We start from the raw sequence: 22751 nt of genomic DNA, 5'->3' as shown, positions 1-22751 counted from the left end.
TAATCTGACAGTCCAGTCTTTTTTTCTAGACTGAATCTAGTAGAGGAGAGTCTTCAGATGAGCAGTTACTTAAATGGCGACTGAAGGATGAAGCCAAGGGCAGTGTACTCTACACAGTGTCCGATGGTATTGTGAGGTATAGAGGAAGGATGTGGGTGCCTAGTGTTGATTCGATCAGAGAGGATATTCTGACAGAGGCACATACATCTCCGTATTCTATCCATCCAGGAGGTACCAAGATATACAAGGATTTGAAGATTTTGTATTGGGGGCCAGGGATGAAGGGAGACATCCGACGATTTGTGTCTGAATGTCTCACTTGTCAGCAAGTGAAGGCAGAGCATCATAGGCCAGCAGTAATACTTAAGCCACTCCCTATCCCCGAGTGGAGATGGGAGAATATCACCATGGACTTTGTTATTGGTTTGCCGAGGTCAGTCAGAGGATCCAATGCCATTCGGGTTACAGTGGATCGACTTACTAAGTCGGCACACTTCTTTCCATTGAAGACGACTTTCTCCATAACACAGTATGCGGAACTCTATATAAAGGAGATAGTCAGATTGCACGGGATTCCAGTTATTATTGTGTCCGAAAGGGACCCGAGGTTTACATCGTCCTTTTGGAAGAGTTTACATGCAGCCATGGGGACGAAGTTGCTACTCAGTACAGCTTTTCACCCGCAGACAAATGGCCAGTCCGAGCGTGTGATTCAGATTTTGGAAGACTTGCTGCGAGCCTGTGTGATTGATTTCCATGGGAATTGGGAATCGAAGCTACCTCTAGTGGAGTTTACTTACAACAACAGTTTCTAATCATCTATAGGTATGGCTCTCTACGAGGCATTATACGGGAGGAAGTGCAGATCACCGATTCATTGGGATGAAGTCGGTGAGAGATCAGAACTCGGCCCAGAGAGTGTTCAGCAGATCGCAGACGTGGTGGTCAAGATCCGAGAGAGGATGAAGACCGCACAAAGTCGTTAAAAGAGTTATGCTGACAAGAGGAGGAGAGATCTTGAGTTTGCTGTAGGTGATCACCTTTTCGTGAAGATAGCACCTATGAAAAGTATTATGAGGTTTGGGAAGAGAGGCAAATTGAGCCCGAGATTTATAGGGCCGTTCGAGATTCTTGACAGAGTTGGGACACTAGCTTATTATGTAGCCCTACCGTCGAATCTGGACGGTGTACACATTGTGTTCCACGTCTCGATGCTGAGAAAATTCATAGCGAATCATTCGCATGTTTTTAGCTATGAGCCGTTACACCTTGCCCCGGATCTGTCGTATGAGGAAAGACCTGATTAAATCCTAGACCGACAGGAATGGAGACTTCGGAACAAAGTAACCAAGCTGGTCAAAGTCCGGTGGCTGAATCAATCAGTGGAGGAAGCCACTTGAGAGACCGAGGTAGAGATGAGGAATCGCTACCCGGAGTTGTTTGGTAAGACTTAATTTCAAGAACGAAATTTATTTAAGTGGGGGAGGAACTTTAGAGCCCAAATTCAGTACACGTAAAATCCATGCATTTAATTAAATTTTTAAATCATTTATTTAAATTTAAAATAAATTTAGAGATACATGATTTATTCAAATGCATTATTTTAAATTAATTATGGTTTTGTGATGCACGTTAAAACGTTTTCCTTGAGTTTTATGTTTCAGGCGAATATTCGATACGGGATCGGGAAAAGAGACCGGGGACGATTTAGGTGATTTATGAAAAATGTGGTATTTTATTTCAAGTCAAGAAAGTGGTATTTTAAATTATTTATGAAATTCTAAGCATGTCAAAGCCTAATTTAATTCATTAGGTTATTTTAAGATTTTAAACATTTCGAAATACTAAGTTGAATAGTTGGGGATTTTAAATCTTGAAAATATGACACATGATGTGTATTTTATTTTAAATTAGGGGTTCTAGTAAGTTAATGGGGGATTAGTATTTTATTTAGCATGTTAATTAGTTATTAGTATTTTTATTAACCTAATTAACTCCTAATTAACTCACTAATTAACACCTGATTAACTCCCCTAATTATCTCCCTAATCAAAACACACACAAACCTACAAGTTTTTACACCCCCCACACACACTCACACACACACTTTGCATTCTCTTTTCTTTTGAAAAGAACTAGGGTTCTTAGAGTGCTCCAGCAGCCACTCTTTCCCCTTCGATTTTCTTCAGTAGACTCATGTTCGATTATAGCAAGAATCGTGGCACAAGTCGTCCCGGATAGATTCTCGCATCCATTCGCGTCGTTATTCGTCGTTTCGTGAGTATAATCATCAAGGCATGTATATTCTTTCCCTTTTTCGCATCGATCTTGTCATAGTAATTATTTTGATTGTAGTGTATGGAAAACGTGTGTATGTTATGCAAAAGTTTGAGCAAAAAAAAGGGTGGATCTCTTTTGAAACGATTTTTGGATCTCAAAACAAGAATTTGCTGTCATTTTAAATGCTGCGAGTTTTCGGTCGATTTTCTGAAAAACTTTCAACATGTAAAACGTAGTACTTTTTGATACTTTCGATTTGACAGTAAATTCGTATCTTTTGGAGAAGAAACGAGTGAGTTATGATCATTTTTGTGGGACTGCTCAAACTGGACTTTTCTGAAAATGCATTTTTTTAATGTGTTCTTGAAGTTTTGGTTGCAGGCTTCGTTGGGATCTCCTGAATCCTTGTTGCTGTTGTTAAGGCAGCATGTCCAGAATGTTCCAACGAAGCCCTCGACGTTTTAAAGTATGTTCGACGTACAAAAGAAAATATTTTAAGTTTTTGAGGTATGCTAAATGTCTTGTGACCAAATTATGAACGGTTTTGGAAGTCGGTGAACGTGGCCGAGGACCTCTCCACTCCGGTAAAGCATGACCGGGTTTAGATCATGATTGGAAAGCGGTAAAGCATGACCAGGAACCAATCCACCCGGTAAAGCATGACCGGGGATCTCATGTATGTGGCAGTGGATTTTTCCTGTCAGCACAGTACTGTGGTTTAGTCTGATCAGACATATTTAAGTATGGGTCACTCGTTTGAAACATATCTCTACGCAAAATGATGTTATGTATGCTCAAGTATGTATGATGCAAGTATGTTTAAGAAAAGCTTTATGATGATGGCATGTCTACGTTTATGCTATTACGTTCAAGTTTCAAGTATGTATATGCTATTACGTTCAAGTTTCAAGTATGTACGCTCTATTTTAAAGATGCATGTGTCTTTATTACGTATTACTTTTTACTTCCAGTTTATACCTGTTGAGTTTTTAGACTCACTACACTTGATCGATGCAGGTGATGATAACTTTGAGGAGACGAGGGGTGGGGACCAATGAGCCGGATTGGACTGAGCAGGAGGCTACACCCGAGGACCGCCCATGTTTTTCAGAAATTATGCAATGTTTCAAATACTCTGATTTCACGTTATTGTTTACGATATTTAAAAAAGTGTTTTAGCAAACTTTATTTGTGATCTTTTCGTTGCAAATATTTTGAATGATCAGTTTATTGTTATCGCAATTTGAAGGTTTCTATTTAATTAAGAAAATTTTTATTTTTTCGCAAATTTTAAAGTAGTTTAAAAGTACGGTACGTTATAGAAAGATGAGAGATTTTATATGGGTAATATGTTAACATGACAAAACTATGGGTCACAGCTGTAAGCAGAGTAAAAACAATAATGACACACATGTATATAAACAGTAGTGTGATTGTGGCTCACAATTTTCCTCTAGTTTTACGTCCAGAAACGGCTTCAACGCCTTCTATGAGTCGAGGATATGCTTCCCATCCAATTTTCTTATAAATTGGCAAACAGGGTCTTTTTTAGTCGGATTCCCAAGACTATGACGCTCATCTTGGAATTGTTTCCATAAACAAAAAAGTTAAATATGCACGTGTCCAATAGAATGCGTCTCAAGAGTAAATAAGATGTTATCTTAAGACTCCTTACTCAGCCCATTTTTAATGAAACTAATTTTATCTTCTCTGTTATTGGAAACACATCCCAAAGATCTGCATCGTTTGTCACAAGTCCATCTTGCACACTTATGACCAACCCCTAACCTTTTGGCCCTTCATTTTTTTGCATAAGTGCTTTTTCCTAATCCAAGAAAATACCGAATGAACAATGATTGTGGAACTTCTCCTCCTAATCGAACCTTAGCTTCTATTACAAGACGAATATCTTCTGGAATTCCTTTTTGCATTAGCAATCTCAATCTTTAACACCTACATGAATAAATTTTTCTTAAAACATTTTCAGAAACAAAGAGAAAATATTTACAAATTTTTGAGAGAATTTCATCCATTTTGAAAAGAAAAGAAATTATTTTTTTTATTTTTGTATCAACAATTGTGGGAAACTGATTTAACCGACTAAGAGAGTCACGAAGTACTGTTATCCGTCATTTAACCTGGAAAATAAAAAGATTAAGGAAAACTCAAATAAAAACAAAAAAAATTAAATACAACACAAAAAAATCAAAGATCAGAAAGCGAAATAAATTCTTCTTGAAAGATTTCATTTTCTAAAAATGCTTAAGCCTTTGTCCATTTACTTTAAAAACATCACCATTTTTAGGATTTTCAATGTTCACAGCTCCATAAGGATATACATGCTTTACAACATATGGGCCTGTCCATCTTGATCGTAATTTTTCTGGGAATATGTGAAGTTGAGAATTATAAAGCAAAACTTTTTTACCAATCTCAAAAGATTTTCTAAGAATTGTTTTATCATGAAATGATTTGATTTTTTCTTTATAAATCCTTGAATTCTCATACGCGTCATTTCTGAGTTCATCAAGTTCATTAAGTTGCAATTTGTGCAATTTGTTGCAATCATCCATGCTTGAATTAAAAGTTTTGATGGCCCAATAAGCTTTATGTTCTAATTCCACAGGCAAATGGCAATGTTTTCCGTAAACCAACCTATAGGAAGACATATTCAATGATGTTTTAAAAGCTATTCGATATGCCCAAAGTGCATCAATAAGTCGCAGAAACCAATCTTTTCTATTTGGGTTAACAATTTTTTCCAAAATTTGATTTATCTCCCTATTAGCTAATTCAACTTGTCCATTTGTTTGAGGATGATAAAGAGTAATTACTTTGTGAGTAATACCATATTTTTTCATTAATGAAGCAAATGGCTTATTAACAAAGTGAGTTCTCCCATCACTTATCATGGCTCGAGGAATTCCAAATCTATTAAAAATATTTTCTTTCAAAAATTTGATGACGATTTTATGATCATTTGTTCGACATGGAATTGCCTCTATCCATTTGGAAACATAATCAACTACAACTAAAATATACAAGTATCCAAACGACGGTAGCAATGGTCCCGTAAAATCAATTCTCCAACAGTCAAAGATTTCAATTTCAATGATAGGATTCAAAGGCATCATGTTTTTTTTTTAAATCGCACCCAATTTTGACAATTTTCACAGATCTTGCAGATTTTGTGGGTGTGTTTAAACAAAGTGGGCCAATAAAATCCACATTGCAAGATTTTTGCAGCCGTTTTCTTTGAAGAAAAATGTCCTCCGCATGCTTCTGAATGACAAAATTTAATTACACTACTTACCTCATTGTCGGGTATGCAACGTCGAAAAATTTGATCTGGAAAATACTTGAACAGATACGGATCATCTCTATATAAGTTTTTTACCTCATTCAAAAATTTTCTTTTATCTTGGGAACTCCATTGCGGTGGCATTTTTCCTGTCACCAAAAAATTTACTATGTTAGCAAAACAAGGTGTAGTAGTAACTGAAAATAGATGTTCATCAGGAAAATTATCGTTAATTGGTGTCATTTCACAAGATGATCATGTTACTAGTCTCGATAAATGATCGGCTACGACATTCTCGGTTCCTTTTTTATCTTTGATCACAATGGCAAATCTTGGAGCAACAAAATCCATCGTATCAGTGGTGGCTTTGCATCCTGTTTGATCAACAAATATCTAATAGCCGAATGATCAGTAAACAAAATAGTCGTTGATCCAATCAAATAAGAACGAAATTTATCTAATGCAAATATTACAGCAAGTAGTTCTTTTTCAGTTGTGGAGTAATTCATTTAAGCATCGTTTAAAGTTCTACTTGCATAATATATCACATAAGGCTTACCGTTTCTTCTTTGACCCAATACTGCACCGACTGCATAATCACTCGTGTTGCACATGATTTCAAATGGTAAAGACTAATCAGGAGGTTGCATTATAGGAGCTGATATTAAATGTCGAATGATTTTATCAAAAGAATTTTGACATTCTTGAGTCTACTCAAATGCAGTGTCTTTTGTTAAGAGGTTACAAATGGGTTTAGAGATTGAACTAAAGTCCTTTATGAACCTCCTATAAAATCCAGCATGTCCCAAAAATGAACGAATTTCTTTAATGGTTTTTGGAGTGGGTAAATTGGCAATGACATCAACTTAGGTTTTATCAACTTCAATTCCATGAGATGATACAACATGTCCCAAAACAATCCCAGAAGTAATCATGTAATGACATTTTTCGCAATTTAAATTAAGACCTTTTTTCTCGCATTTTTTTAAAACTTTTTCCAAATTTTGAAGACAATTATCAAATGTATTCCAAAAAACAGTTAAATCATCCATGAAAATCTCCAAACAATTTTCAACCATGTCGCTAAAAATGCTAAGCATACATATTTGAAATGTTGCTGGGGCATTAATATTGCATAATCCAAATGACATCTTTCTGAATGCAAATGTTACAAAAAGACATGTGAATGTAGTTTTATCTTGATCTTCGAGTGCAATGGGAATTTGATAATAGCCTGAATATCCATCAACAAAACAGTTTCAATATTTTCTTTAACAGTATCAATTGAACAAATATCTAGCCTGAATATCTCATATTTTGCCTCAAATTCTTTCTCTGATCCTGGTAACGAATGATACCTGATAAAATCATCAAGATCAATTTCAATATTTTCTTTAACAGTATCAATTGAACAAATATCTAATTGGTTACGAGTACTCCTGAATGTTTTCTTCCACAAGAATTTCAATAAGATTTTCATCTTCACTTTCATCTCCTTTGTCATGTGGTTGTTTACAAAGATTAAAAACATTAAGCACCAAGGTCATGTTACCGAATGACAACTTCATTATTACATTCCTGTAATTTATAAGGGTATCAGAAGTTGCTAAAAATGGACGACCCAAAATTACAGGAATTGCATTACAAGCTTCGATAGGTTGTGTATCTAAAACTATGAAATCGACACGATATACAAAGTTATCAACTTGGACCAACACGTCTTCTATCATAACTCTTGGAACTTTAATAGATCTATCGGCAAGTAAAAGTGTTACCGAAGTAGGTTTTAACTCGCCTAGATTGAGTTCTTGATAAACTGAATATGGAAGTAAATTCACACTAGCTCCAAGATCAAGCAAGGCTTTTTTATTCTTTCTTTCTCCAATAATACATGAAATAGTAGGACAACCAGGGTCTTTTTATTTCAAGGTAATATTATTTTGAATGATTGCACTTACTTGTTCGGCTAAAAATGCTTTCTTTTTCACATTCAATTTTCTTTTCACAGTACACAAGTCTTTCAAAAATTTGGCATATGATGGTACCTGCTTTATTGCATCTAATATTAACTTTTACTTGTGTAAAAATATCATATATATCAGAATTCAAATTTGATTTTTTTGTATTTTTCAATGCATGAGGGAATTGTGGTGACATTGTCTGTTGATCCTCCTCTTCGCAAGTTATGAGTTCCAATTCCTTACCCTTTGGAGTTGATTTATCATCATCTTCACAAGGTTCAAGAATGGATTTTTCCACAACCTTACCACTACGAAAGGTAATAACAGATTTTACCTGATCCATTGGTCGAATTCCAGAAGTTCAAGTTTTTGAATGATGATCCTTGGGATTAGGCTAAGGTTGTGAAGGAATTTTACCTTTTTCATGAACATTAAGTGCAGATGCAAATTTTGCAAGAGTATCTTTCAAATCTGTCATGGTTTGAGCAGTTTGAGTATTGATAGACTCTTGCTTCGCAATGAAAGAATTCAATATATCTTCCAAGTTCCTTTTAGGTGGAGGAACATAAGGTGCATAATTTTGAAAATTTTGTTGATTTTGGAAATGTGGTTGTGAAAATTGTGCAGCATTATCATTCCTCCAACTAAAATTTGGATGATTTCGCCAACCTGGATTGTAATTTTGAGAAAATGTTTCAAAATTTGGCCTTTTGAAATTGTTCAAACATTGACTTGTTCATGGAGACATTCTTTAGAAGAGGGCGAAGTGGGACAATCTTTTGTAGAATAATCACTTGTATTACAAATGTGACACGCAATTTCTTGAAAAGATTTTTATTGACCATTTTTTTTCAATTCAAGTGCCTCAACTTTTCTTGTCAAAGAGGTAAATCTGGCTTGGAGATCATGTTCATCTTTAAGGGTGTACATACCTCCACCAGATGTGGGAGATTGAATCATGTTTGATGGTTCGATTGAACCTATAGTGTCCCAATTTTGAGCATTTTTAGCTAATGAATCGAGATACTCAATTGTCTCGTTTGGATCTTTATCTTAAAATATTCCATTACACATAAATTCAACCATTTGCCTATCTTTAGATGTTAAACCTTCATAAAATTGAGAAACAACTCTCCAAATTTCAATACCATGATGTGGACAAAGATTAAGCAATTCTTTGTATCTATCCCAACACTGATAAAAAGTTTCTCCTTGTTTTTGAGTGAAAGTGATTATTCGCCTTTTGAAAGAATTTATTCTATGAGATGGAAAAAACTTTTTCAAAAATTGTTGTTGCAATTCATCCCAAGTTCGAATAGATCCCGATCTAAGATTTTGTAGGCAAGTTTTATCTTTATCTTTTAAAGAAAAAGGAAAAAGCTTAAGTCGAATGGTGTTCATGCTACAATTTATATCCTTATATGTGTTGCACACTTCTTCAAACTCTCGTAAATGCATGTATGGATTTTCAGAATCTAAGCCATGAAAGTTGGGTAAAAATTGGATAATACCAGGCTTAAAATTGAAATGAGATGCATCAAGGGGAAAAACTAGACATGAAGGTGCACTAGTACGTGTAGGACTCATGTGATCTCTAAGTGTTCTTCGTCTATCATGATCATGTTGAGATTGAATTTTATCTTCATTTTCTTGGATGGGTTCTTTCGCCATGTTTTGTAAAAATAAAGGGTTATTTCGAATGAGTCGACCACTAAGTGTACGTGATCAAATGCTCATGCAAATGCAAAAAAATAAAAAATAAAACACACAAAAGCAATAAAAATTCAAATAAAGAAAAATAAACTATAAATAAAATTAAATAAACTTGAAATTAAATTATAATTCCCCGGCAACGGCGCCAAAAACTTGATGCGACTTTGATTGTTGCACTCCCAAGAGCAGGTTGTCTACAAACAGTATAATTCGGTGAGTCCCAAATATCGTATCCACAGGAAAACTAAGGTAATTACAAGTCTACTACAATGTCTTTTTGTTTTTGTTTTTTTTTTCGTTTAATTGTTTGAATCTTTAATTTGTAATTTTTAATTGTTCAAATTTTAATTTAAATAGTTGAGATTAAAGGATCCACTCTTGGTATTTTAGTAAAGTTAACATTAATGAACATTATTGAAATCCACTTAATAAAATGGTTCCAATATATTAAACAATCATATTTATATTATGTTATATATTATTATCTTATAAGTATATATACCAAAACTTATAAATGTTGTCAAGTATTTATTGTGCTATATATATATTTGTAAACAATAAATAAAGGTTCTCACTTTAAATGGTTGGTAAAACCAAACTAACATTTAAATGGTACCAAGAAATTAATATTATGATACATTCATATATAAAACAAACATTTAAATGGTACCAAGAAATTAATATTATGATACATTCATATATAATAAATCAAGTCATCAACTTTAAATGGTTGGTAATACCAAACTAACATTTAAATGGTTCCAAGAATTTAGTGTAACATATAGTAACAATAAATCAAAACTCCAACTTAAAAGTAGCTTATAATAATGCTTAAAGAAATAAATATAACATAAACAATAAATAATGATTAAATAATATAAAATATAGATTCTTACCTTTTAATAACCTTATTATAATGCAAAGAGTTTCACATTTTCATCTCAACTTTGGGAAGTTAGCTACTCATTATTTAAAGTGTAAAACTTTGAATATGAAATTAGCATGCTAATTATATTTAAATGAAGAAATAAAAGAAAAACAAAGAGATAAATATTATGAACTAAAAGGTTTGTTCATAAAATGAGGGATATCTCAATTCATTACAATGCACCCCTATTTATAGATAAATTTGGGAAGACAATCACAAATAAAATATTATTTTTTTACATATAATTCTTCATTGGTGTTCCAAGAAATTATATTTTAATACACATTACTTTTGAAATTCTTCCCGTCTGAATTTTCTTCTCCACATAAAACAAAACATGTAGAAAATTGAGTTGTTTGAATTGTGGTATTTTTCTTTTACCATTTGACCGAGTAATTTGAGAGATATGGTCAAAATGCTAGAGCATGGTAAAACTGCCACTTCTTTGGTAACTTGCTTAATTTGATCCCACTTGTGAGAAGATTTTTATCTCATGCTTGCCACCAATATTGTAGATATTAACATCGACTTTCTACATGTCCAAAAATCATCTTAATCCCATTTGCAACGCCAAGGTTATTCTTGTTTTATCAAACTTGTAAAAATAGTAAAAACTTATAATTACACAACAACTTATATTTTATACAATTTATTATAAAACATATAATATTTAAACATTTAATAAAACAAAAACTATAAATTTATATTATAAAACATTTAATTAATATACAATTTTTTTATCTTTATCACCAGCCCAATCCTGGTCGCGCCAAAGCCAAGCCATGCACCATGGTTCCCTCAAAACCGAGCCTTAACAATAACACACATTATTTCGGTTCCAGCTTGGTTCGATTCATGTGCAGCCTATCACGTGCCTCTTAGGACTCTTAGAATTTTTTAAAAACTACCCATCTTGATCCTTAATCATGGCAGCCCCTTCATGTAAACATATATCATGTTTTGATGCAAAAATCATACTTTAAAACACATGTATATGTATACAAACGAAAAAAGTTAAAATGTAAAATTGTTTTACATGAAAATCACAATTAAATACATATTAGGGTGTGATAGATGAGAAAAAGAAGAATTATGGCATGTCTTTACGTATATAAAGCACGAAAACACGTTGACGATGCGAAAAACGACGACGAGAACTCTAGGCTGAATTTTCCTCCACCAAACCGATGCTTTGCCTCTTGAAAATAATCGTGTGTGCGTGTGTTTTGATGGTGCTAGGAGTTTTGTGGTGTTGAGGGTGAGGGAGGCGTGCATATATAATTGAATGGGGTAGGGTGTTAGGCTTTATTATTTGATAAATAATAAGTGTACTAGCTTGGGCTCATTAGAAAGCTATACTAGGCCCAATAATCCCAATATTGTATTTAAAAGTTATTTCATTTAGGAAAGTTCATGAAATTATTAGCCGAGTTGTCAAAAAGTTCGTATTTTTGTTGAAAATCGAATACTGATAAAAACTATGTCTCGGCATATAAAATCCCCTCAGAACTCATTATTTTCAGAAATAACAAAAATCATCAACCTTATTTTAAAAAATTAAAAACAATTATTTAATAAAAATATTTTCCATTTTTCAGCTATCGGTCTCCGTTCCTCGATCGCATCTCGAATAACCTTTAAAAATAAAATTTAATGCATTCAAGTAGAAAAACTACTTTAAAATCATGTATACGTAACAAACATAATCAAGTTAAGCAATTAAAATAATTTAATTAGCTATTTTCCGTTTTCCCTAAATTTGCATGCAGTTTGATTACGTCGTCTTATTTTTGGACCTTACAGTTTTATACCCATTGATGGGGGCTAGACAGAACTACAATCGCCGTCCCACATCGAAATCAAATTGTAACAGTGTATCACAGAATCAGATTTACCGAACAGAACTTATTATATTTTTGAAAAGAATTTAGCGGAATCAATGAACATCGAACCAGAAAGAACATAACGAACAACGATCGAGATTTTCAAAGAAAGATAGCATTTTTCGAAATGAATGGACACACATACATGCATGTCATTATATGTTTATACAAAATTTAAATTTACAATAAAAGTACATAACAAAAACTCACTTACAGAAATCCGACAGTGTAGTTCGAAATTTGCCGAAACTTTGACGTACGAAACTTGCTGCAATTCGGGCAGGTGGAGACCAAACTTGGACAGAATCTCACGACAGTATTGACAGCAATCCAAAGCACGAAATAGTCGGAATAACTCCTCCTTCTTCCTCATAGGTTGCGTTGGCCGAGAGCCTTTTGGGAAGGGTGAGGACCGAATTTTTGGGTTTCTTTTTGGGAGTGTTTTTCCTTCAGCCTAGTGTGTTATTTATAAGTGAGAAATGGCCCCTCAACTACCCCATGGCCGCCCCCTTGAAGCCCAAGAAAAGCCTTCAATGTGGTCAAGGTTATCCAAGCATCAAGGGTCACCTTGATCAACTCAAGGGTTATTTCTTACATATAAATTTGTCCATTCCCTTAGCTCTTCTCCTAGCTCCCTTTTTGGTTCTTTTTGGATTGAGATAAAAGATTGAGTTCATGAGCTGGGGGTTTACTCCTCCGGTAACGGCTCTTCGATTGATGCAGTTCCTTATGGCATAGATCCATTTTGAGCTAATCTTCGAGCTTTTGAGTTACTTCCTCGAGTCGTTTTAACTGAAAGTTTAAGTTTATAGTTGAGTCTTATAGTTAAGATTAAAGTTTTGAGCTTAGTTTCGAGTTTTCATTCTTACATGATTCGCTTCGGAAATTCTGGGTTCTCACAACTTGGGTTGTGTAAGCTTGAATTTCAAGTTTATGAAATAGGTGTTCATACTAAAATTTTGGGTGAAATAAAAATAAAAGGGAGTTAGTTGTGTTAAACATAGGTTACCAATGAACGGATATTAATGTTTTATCGTGTAAGAAAATCAAAAACCTTAATATGTGGATTCTAGAACTCTATGGGTTACAAGTGAAGTTGATTTATTAGATTCGGACCATCATTATCAGAGGAAAACTTAAAAGTTTTATGCACTAGTATTAATTAAGCATTAAGCATACATAAGAATGCGACATTTGTTGCAATGAGGAAGGTCCAAGGCCTCAACTATATTGTAATTGGGAAGAAAATAGTTTAAGCATGTAATTGGTGCTAGAATGATTTTATTATTTAGGTAGAAGATCAGTATCGTACATTTTGGGTTTTTATGGATTAACGTTACTCGAATTTAAGATTTGCAACAATTATATATTTGAGATGTACCGGTAAATAGTTAAATTACGTTAGTTTGGTGTCGTAACATAAAGATTCAATTCAAGGATCTTAGGCTAATTTTATTATGGAGTCGAGATAAGGTTTAACTTTCAAATGTATTAACGAGGATAGAAGTCGATTAATAACTTTTGGTGCAAAGATCTTTTAACTTGAACTGCATAAATGCTAATATTTGGATTTAAAGTCTTAGCATACCTAGAGTTCAATAAATTTAAGAAAATATGCTTTTGGGCTGTTAATATTGAAATATTATAAGTTGATGAACATTTGGGTATAGTATAAGAAAGGTAGGTGCGATAAGTTTAGACCCCCATTTCTTATACTAGGAATTGTGACAACAGTCAAAATTCGAGGTTATAGGAAAATAGAACTAAGTTAACATAGGTCGTTTTAAATTGCGTTTCACAAACGAGGATTTTGAAGGTAAATGTAATTTGGATTGAGAAGAAATAAGGACAGTTTAACACTTATTTTATCAATGTAGCGCAGCGGAAGCGTAGATTATTATGATACTAGAATTAAGAGTCTAAACTTTTTGATTATCGAGGATAAGCGAATTTCAGGGACGAAATTCAATTTAAGGGGGATATATTGTAACGTCCCAAAAATTTGAAGGTTCACGTAAACCACATGCATGCAAGTTATTAAATTTCTTTTTGATTTTAATTAAATTATTTTAATGCATTAAATGTATGATTTTAACATGAATATTTGGTTTTAATTATTGATTTATTAAAGTTTCATGCATAAGGGTTTTAAGTTGAATTTCGAGCTCGAACGAGTAGCGGATACCGGGGATAATTAAGAAAAATAATTTTTATTAAATAATTAATTTATATTATTTAATATAAGGTGTATTTAGAGAGGATTTCAAAAATGATCATTGGTGGGTATTTTTACTCGCCGGGTCATATTTTTAATCGGTACGCAAAATTTAGCGAGTCGGGGGTATTTTTGAGGGTTCGGGCAATATTTCTAAAACATACCAAAACGAAATATTTTTGGGATTGCTTTTGGGCTTGATAGGGTTATTTTATTTCTTAATGGGCTAAAAATCCTTTTAACTCTTTTAATTTTTGTCAAAATCCCACTCGTGTATGTTTAATTAACTTAATCATTTCTAAACTAAATCCTAACCCTACCCATTATGCACGGCCGCCCCTCCCCTCCATCAGCATCCATTTTTTTTTTTAACAAAAACCATCAGCCTCTTGAAACCCTCTCAAGTTTTCAAGAAAATTCCCTTCTCCTCCTCCTTGTGCGCGTTCTTCGCATGAATCTTCAAGCTTTTGAGCACGAAAACAATAAGGCACACCATGAGTCTCTTTTTCTCATCATTTACACCAATTATATGCTATTATATATGTATTTGCATGAGGAATTCTTTTGACCTATCATATGGTTTCATTTTTACAAAGTTTTGACATGAAAAGTGCATCCTTTTTGTTCATGCTCACGTTTTCTTGATTATGGTGCAAGGGGCTGCTAGGTATAGGATGTAAAGGGCTGCACACATCGAGGATCAATGGGTGTTAGGTGCTGTAGTCCAGGATTTGTCGAGCTTGAGTGGAGATTTGTCGGGTTTGGGAGTGGTTCGACGCGTGGGGGCCAGATTGGGTTTCGGGATGAGGTCTGGCTGTAGGGGAGCCTAACCAAGCCACGGTGCAGTCCCTAAGGGGGTTGAAACGTGGCCAGGGAGGGCTCAACCGCGGTTGGTCGTGCACTAGGGGACGAACGTTGCACTTGTGTTGAGTATAGGGGTGTCAATCGGGTCGGGTGGGTCGGGTTTCGGGTCAACCTGCGATATTTTTTTATTTTTTTTCCAACCCGAACCCGAAGCAATCCGAAAACTCCCAACCCTGAACACGAACCCGTCTAACTCTACTCAACCCGTCTAACCCGCATAACCCGAATTTTGTTTATTTTTTAAACAAAAAATTAATGAAAAAAATAAAAGAATAATAATAATATTTTAATTTAAACACATAATAACAAAATTTTCGATTTAAATTTGAAAGTTTAATTGTAGAATTAAAGTATATTTACTAAATCAAATAAATAATTGTTAAAAAATAAAAAATATACAAAATAAATATTAAATGATGAAAATTTATCATATAAATATACAATAAATTTTGTTCAAACATACAATATATAAAAATATAGGTAATATTTTCAAAAAAAATGTTTTCGCATCAACCCGCGACCCAACCCGACCCAACTCGAAATCCGTCGAACCCACCCAACCCGAACCCACCCAACCCTAACCCGAAAAACACCAACCCGAACCTGATTTTTTTCGTGTTGGGTCGTATCGGGTTGATGGGTCGTGTTGCATTTTGACACCCCTAGTCGAGTAGGGCCAAGATCGATCACTTTTTGGGTAGATCACACGGGGCTGGTTGCATGGGAAGCATGCCTGCCTAGGGTTGGTCCAGTAGGACGTTCTTGGTCTGAACTTGGTCCTAGGTAGCCATGGTACGAGGCTGATGTGGGTTGGTTAGGGCTAAGAGCGAATAATTCAAGCTTGGTGCACTAGGGTTTCGAGTACGCATGAGCAGAAAAAGTCCATAAACTTTCGGTTAGGGTCATAAGTGGTCTGAAATAATTGGTTTATAGGCTGGCCTTGTAAGGTTAAGTCATGGCTCGAGTTGAGAAAATTTTGGTTAAGTTTCGTGTTGATTCGGGTTAAAACCGGGACACCGACCCAAGTTTTAAAACGAATCGTGTAAGTTTTGAATCGGGCTCAAGTTTAGGTCTATGAAATGCTTATAAATATGTTTTGGGGTGTTTTAAGAAATTTGGTAAGCTTCGGGTCGAAATTATGAGGTCCAGGGGTAAAATGGTCATTTTTGGTTTCCGGGTGCAAAATGATCATTTTGCACCCGGGTAGAGCTTTTAGTCGTGCTAACGCCCTGAGCACAAATTTACATGTTTTTAAACGTTTATGGTACCTTGTACATGAATTTTTATGAAATTATGAAAATACGATGCATGTTTATTTTGAAGAAAAACTTACGTATATACATGATTTTATTAACTGATGAATATGATGACACGTTTTGAATGATGAAAGTTGATTGTGACTATTACGATGATATGAGAAATTATGAGTTGAGACCAAAGCTCAGTGGACGGCTAATGCTGTCACTGATGTCCCCGCCACCGGGTACCACGGTTATACGTAGATGGATACATCGAATAGAGCTGATACGGAAGTCACAACTAATGAACTGAATTCAATTAAGAAAAAGCATACGTATAGGATGATATGATGAGATATGTTTTGACACTTTATGATTTTATACAGCATGTTTACGTTTATGCTTATGAGATCATGAAATGTATGTTGATTACATTATTTTTCACTCCTGCATGTTATGTATATGTATTTGCTAAAACATTACAGGTGTGTTGAGTCTTTAGACTTACTATGTGTGAATGATGCAAGTGAGGATTTTGATCAGGGGACTGGAGGTGCCGAAGACTGAGTAGGCAGAGATGGATGTGCGCACGCGAACCTGAGGACCGTATTTTCCGCACATCATGTTTTGAGTTAGGAGTACATGGATATTTTCATCCAAATTCGTTTTATTATGTTGATGGTTATCAGAATTTTTACTCGTTACATATTTGCATTATTTTAAAACATAATTCTAGATTTGATGTTTTGTCACTTCTCTAAATGCAGTATTTTTATCTGGTAGTTGATTACCATATTTTTTTTAAAGTGTAATTTTCAGCAGTCTTGCATGCATGCATAAGTTTTGAATTCTGAAAGCTGAGCTTACAAAATAAAAATAAAAATTTTGTTGCATTTTAAATAGTAGACGTTTAACTTATCGTATCTTATTTTCCTTATACTACACCCAAGGTATTCATCAACCTATTATATTTCAACATTAAAATTCCAAAAGCATCATTTCTTAAATTTATTGAACTCAAGGTATGCTAAGCTCTTAAATCCAAATATTAGCATTTATGCAATTCAAATTAAGAAACCTTAGCACTAAAATTTACTAATTGACTTCTATCATGGTTAATACACTTTAATCATTAAACCTTATGTCAACCCCATAATAATATTAGTCTAAAATCCTTGAATCGAACATTTATCTTATGACACCTAACATAACTTAACTATTTACAAGTACATCCCAAATATAAAATTGTTGCAAATCTTAAATTTCGAGTAATGTTAATCCATAAAACTCAAAATGCCCAATATCTATCTTCCACCTATATAATGAAACCCTTCTAGCATCAATAACATGCTTAAACTATTTTCTTCTCAATTACAATTTATTTAAGGCCTAAGACACTTGTACTTTCCTCATTGGAACGAATATCTTATTCTGGCGTATCCTTAATTTTTAATTAACACTAGCGCATAAAACTTAATAAGTTCTCCCGTGTTAATGTTGGACTAACTGTTGGAACTTTTCAAGTTCGCAATCTTGATTTTGATTTTAACAAAACTTGTTATTGTGTTTCTAACATATTTACTCAAGTGTGAAGTTATTAAAACAAGAAGCAAGCCGAAACTGAATTATGCACAAACTGAATTTCTGGCAAGCTTCGGTATTTAAATGATATCTCTCACCTAGATGATCCAAATGACAATCCGCCAACTGGACTGATCAGAAAACTCAATTTGGAACAAATCATATCTCACGTCAGTTTGGCAAATCGGATGTTATCATGGTCTAAGTGATCGCTGAATTACCGAACTGATCACACGAAAACAGCAATCAGTTGGGTTTGAGCAGCTGCGGTATTTTGGTCATATCTCTCAGCTCAATTATTGAAATGAAGCGATTCAGTATGCGTTGGAAATATAAGACAAAGATCTACAAATCATTTTCAGAATTCAAAGTCTGAATCGAAGCTTAAGATGCTGATAAATGACGATGAAGTTACTGGTTCTGCACAAGCTGATTTCAGCAAAACAGCTGAAACTGAATTGAACCGAACCAGCAGCTGACCAACTGAACTGAACTGAACCAGCTGGTGATCAGTTGAACTGAAAGACCAGTTGAGTTGATCAGAGTTGAATAGTTGACCAGAGTTGACCAGTCGGGAAAATGTCCAGCAAGACGAATTTGACCGTTGCAATTTCAGAAACAGTACAGAAACTTTCCAAACGGTCATATTCTTGTGTCTTATGTATATATCATTGTTGGGGCTTATAAATACAACATCTTGAAGATCAAACAAGAGCTTTCGAGGAGGATTCAAAGCATGGGCATTTAGCATGAATAAATCAGCTAGTTGAGAGCACAAGCCCTTGTGTGAGGATACATTTGAGATGTACACTGTAAAAGAAAATTCCTCACACACAATCACTTACATATATACAAGAGAGTTGAACTTCAAAGTTTAGTGGAGTGAGTTTTGCACAAAGACAATAAACTTGTGTATGTAGTCTTTGCATATGAGACATTAAACAATATGTTGATTGTGAGGTGATGCTTACAATCTTGAGTGCTAGGAGTTCAGTTTAGGCAGTGGGTAAGTCCTAGCTGAATGGTTTGTACAAAGAGTTGTATAAATCAAAGTCTTCTATTGAATCCTTCCCAAGGGGAAGAAGGGGTGACGTAGGAGCATTTAAAGTCTCCGAACATCCATAAACAAATTCGTGTCTATTTGTTTATTGCTTTACTTATCATTTCCATTAGTTTTAAGGATGCATTGTTGAAGCATTTTATGTGTTCTTCAAATACCAAAATATTGGATACCAAGTGTTTCATAAAATTCTTCAACTAAAATATTTTTACTCATTCAACTTGCATATATTTTAAATACTTTACAAAATATTCAATCGGTTTTTACGAAGGATTATTTCGAGTATTTTCCGCTTGGTTTGAACACCAAACTCGATTTAATTCATCGGTGTTCAATATTTCAAGAACCGAGCTATTGTACCTCAACGATTACCCCCTAATCGATCTTAACACTAACTCTATTAAATCGACTTCGCTTATAATCCATAGCATTCTAGAATCCACATATCGAGATTTTAGATTACTTACTCGATAAAAATCTTAATATTTGTTCATTGGTAACCTATGTTGAATACAACTAATTCCTTTTGGTTTTCATTTCGTCCAAATTTTCATATAAAAACCTATCTCATAAATTTGTAATTCAAGCTTACACTACCCAAATAGTCTTAGATAACATAATTCCAACATGCATATCCACTTAATCTCAAGTTTCTTAATGACTTTAAAAAATTCCTCAAGACATGATGTCTATCTCACTTCTTACTTGCGTCTTTCAAGCAACCTAACCATCAATCATATTAAACTTTTTTAAAAAAAAATTAACCCTAACAAAGGTATAATTTTAACTCCTGAGATCATGACTAAAACTTATGATACATCAAACTTAAGTTCCCAAAAATATGTTAACTTAATGTCTAATCCTATAACTTAACTAATTGATCAATTTACCTTAAATTGTCATCAATATAAATTCTTAATTTTCCACAACATTATTCCCCTAACGCTTAAATTTTCAAGCCCAATATTAATTCATCCTACAATGTCCTTTATTACAATTCTTTATAACATTATAACCAAGATATTTAAAGGTTCTAAATATTCCTTCAAGCCTAGATCATCGAAAATTCATATAATTCAAACCATTCAATTCTCATTTATTGCTAAATCAGTCCACAAATTCCTTAACAATTGCAAAATTAATTCTTAATTTCATCGAAAATTATCCAATTGGTCCTAAATTTCGAAAATTCTACAATTAACCCATAAGTTTTTGGCATTCCTAATTACATTCTATAGGTTTCCCGTAACATAACGTTCAAAAATCTTAATCTTAATAAACCCAAAATCAATTCTCAAAAATTAACTCAACTAGTAACCACAAATCATCAGTATTTTCTTAGAAAATCTATATATCCCAAAAGCATTGATAAACTTCATGAATAACTTATGACCCAAAAAGAAAAAAGTAGAACATCAATACTAAAACCGAAAGATCAATATAGTCAAATCATTTTCAAACTTTCCTAACGCCCGTTATCCAAATTCTTAAACGTGTCCAATTCCACTACCAAGCCAGCATGCATGAAAATCATATAATTTCATATTTCATATTGTATCATGCATAAAAATTCTAAAGCATCGAATTTTTTTAGCATAAAAAGATATCATGCACCCATGCAGGTTTAATAAAAAAATCATTTATCATGCAAACTTAAACATAAATGTCATTTTACTTCAAAAAGTGTTTAAACATGTAGCTTAAACGTATAAATCATGTAAACATGCAGTTGATAACATTAAAAACATATAAACTTAAAGAGTTGAGGCTTGACGATTGAGCTTTTCGGAATTGGCGGTGGCACAACCCTTTGCCGGAACATTGCTCTCATACTAACTGAAACGTCTACTGCTCGTTTTTCTTTAAAATGTACTAAAAAAAATTTCTCACCCTTCGGCAGAAATATGTGCTTACATATATATGTATATTTTTGACACCATTTAATATAAACCAACTAACTATTATTTGAAAATCCAAAAGAACACATTTAAAATATAAATCGTAAACGTCAATCAACCCTAAACTAACATTATTTCAAAAATAAACTTAACTCTAAATCATCTTAAAAACCTCTCAAAAGCATCATAAGTCATAAAATCTTTAAATTAGACTTAAATCATAAACGTAATTTTATTTTGCGGAAAACTAGCGACGGTCCTCGGGTTGTGTGCATCTTCAGACCATCTAGTTCAACCATCAAGTCCTTCATTAATATCATGCTCACCTGTATCGATTACACCTAGTGAGTCTATTGACTCAGCAAATCATAATCATGAAAGCAAGTAATACATATACATTCACAAGCAACGGTGAATACTTTTAATAAAATAGATTTTCATGACCGTAAAATTGAAATATTTTCCTTTCATCATATCATATTTCTTTTCCTTATATATATATGTGTCCCTTTTTATTGAATTCAGATCCTCAATTGTGACTTTCCTATTAGCCGTAGGTCGATGAATCCATCTATGTATAACAACGGTATCGGGCGGCGGGGACATCCATGACACTCTTACCCATCAACTGAGCCTTGGCCTTACATATCATCATATCATTTCGATGGAAATACGATCGTCAAACTTTCTCTGGTCCTTCTCCAGTAAACGGGCTCCCTCGAGGAGCTTTTTCCCATCACGATATCCCCAATCGTATCATCGCATCATCGTATTAGTCATAATCAATTTACCTCATTCAAATTTTCATATTTCCATCACTTATAAAATTCATGCACATATAAATCATTTTTCTTTTACACCAGCATGCAACATGTATTTTAGCATTAACCTTTAATCATAAAAATTCATAAACATTAAAATAATAATTTAAACATTTATTACAGCATTCAGGGCAATGTAAGGATGTCTAACATTTTTCAGGTGTAAAATGACCGTTTTGTCCCTGTAACCCTAGCTTTCCTAATTTATATTTAGACCATAAAACGACGACCCAAATCCATCCAAACTTAACATGGCACCTTAAAATACACCCATAAATATTTCTTAGACGTAAAATTTAGTTCCTCAACTAATTTCCTAATTTGTATTTAAACTTAGACGTACTTTCCGGTTTTAACCCGAATGGACTCGAAACTTTACCAAACCTTATACAACCCAAACCAAGCCAATTAAGACTCTTGAACATGCCTATGAAGCTACTGAAGCTTTCTGCCCTATTTTGAACAAAGGCCCTAGCTTCCCAACTTTGCACCCCTTCGGCCCTAGCAATTAACCAGCCCAACCAGACCCTAGCTGACCCTCATAGGACCGTGACTGAACCCTAGGCAAGCTACTGGACCAAGCGTGAGAAGCCTAGGACCCACAACCCCTCAAACCCGACCCAAAGTCTTGCGCACTCCCCCAAGCCTCACGCGATCACCCTAGCCTTCAAATCAACCCTTGTACAGCCAACCTAGGACCATCATGGAGCCCCGTTAGGTCTCCTGGTCATATTAATAGCAGCTAAAATCCGTGGCCCTGAAGGATTCCCTAGCCGAAACCCTAGTCCATATAAACTAAATTTTTGGTTCAAGCCTTCATCCCTGCTGGTGCAGCCCTCATCTAAGCATCTATGGACCCTTGATGTAACGCCACGAAAATTTAAAGGTCCACACGAATCACATGCATGCAATTATTAAACTCTCTTGTATTTTAAGTAATTGTTTTAATTGCATTAATTAATTATGTTGTGAATTTTAACATGTTTAAAATTTATTTTTCTACATGGT

This window comes from Primulina tabacum, chromosome 5 (genome assembly GCF_025594145.1).
Source record: "Primulina tabacum isolate GXHZ01 chromosome 5, ASM2559414v2, whole genome shotgun sequence".
Classification (NCBI taxonomy): Eukaryota; Viridiplantae; Streptophyta; class Magnoliopsida; order Lamiales; family Gesneriaceae; genus Primulina; species Primulina tabacum.
The sequence above is the reverse complement of the archived record's forward strand: the minus strand, read 5'-3'. Positions refer to the sequence as shown.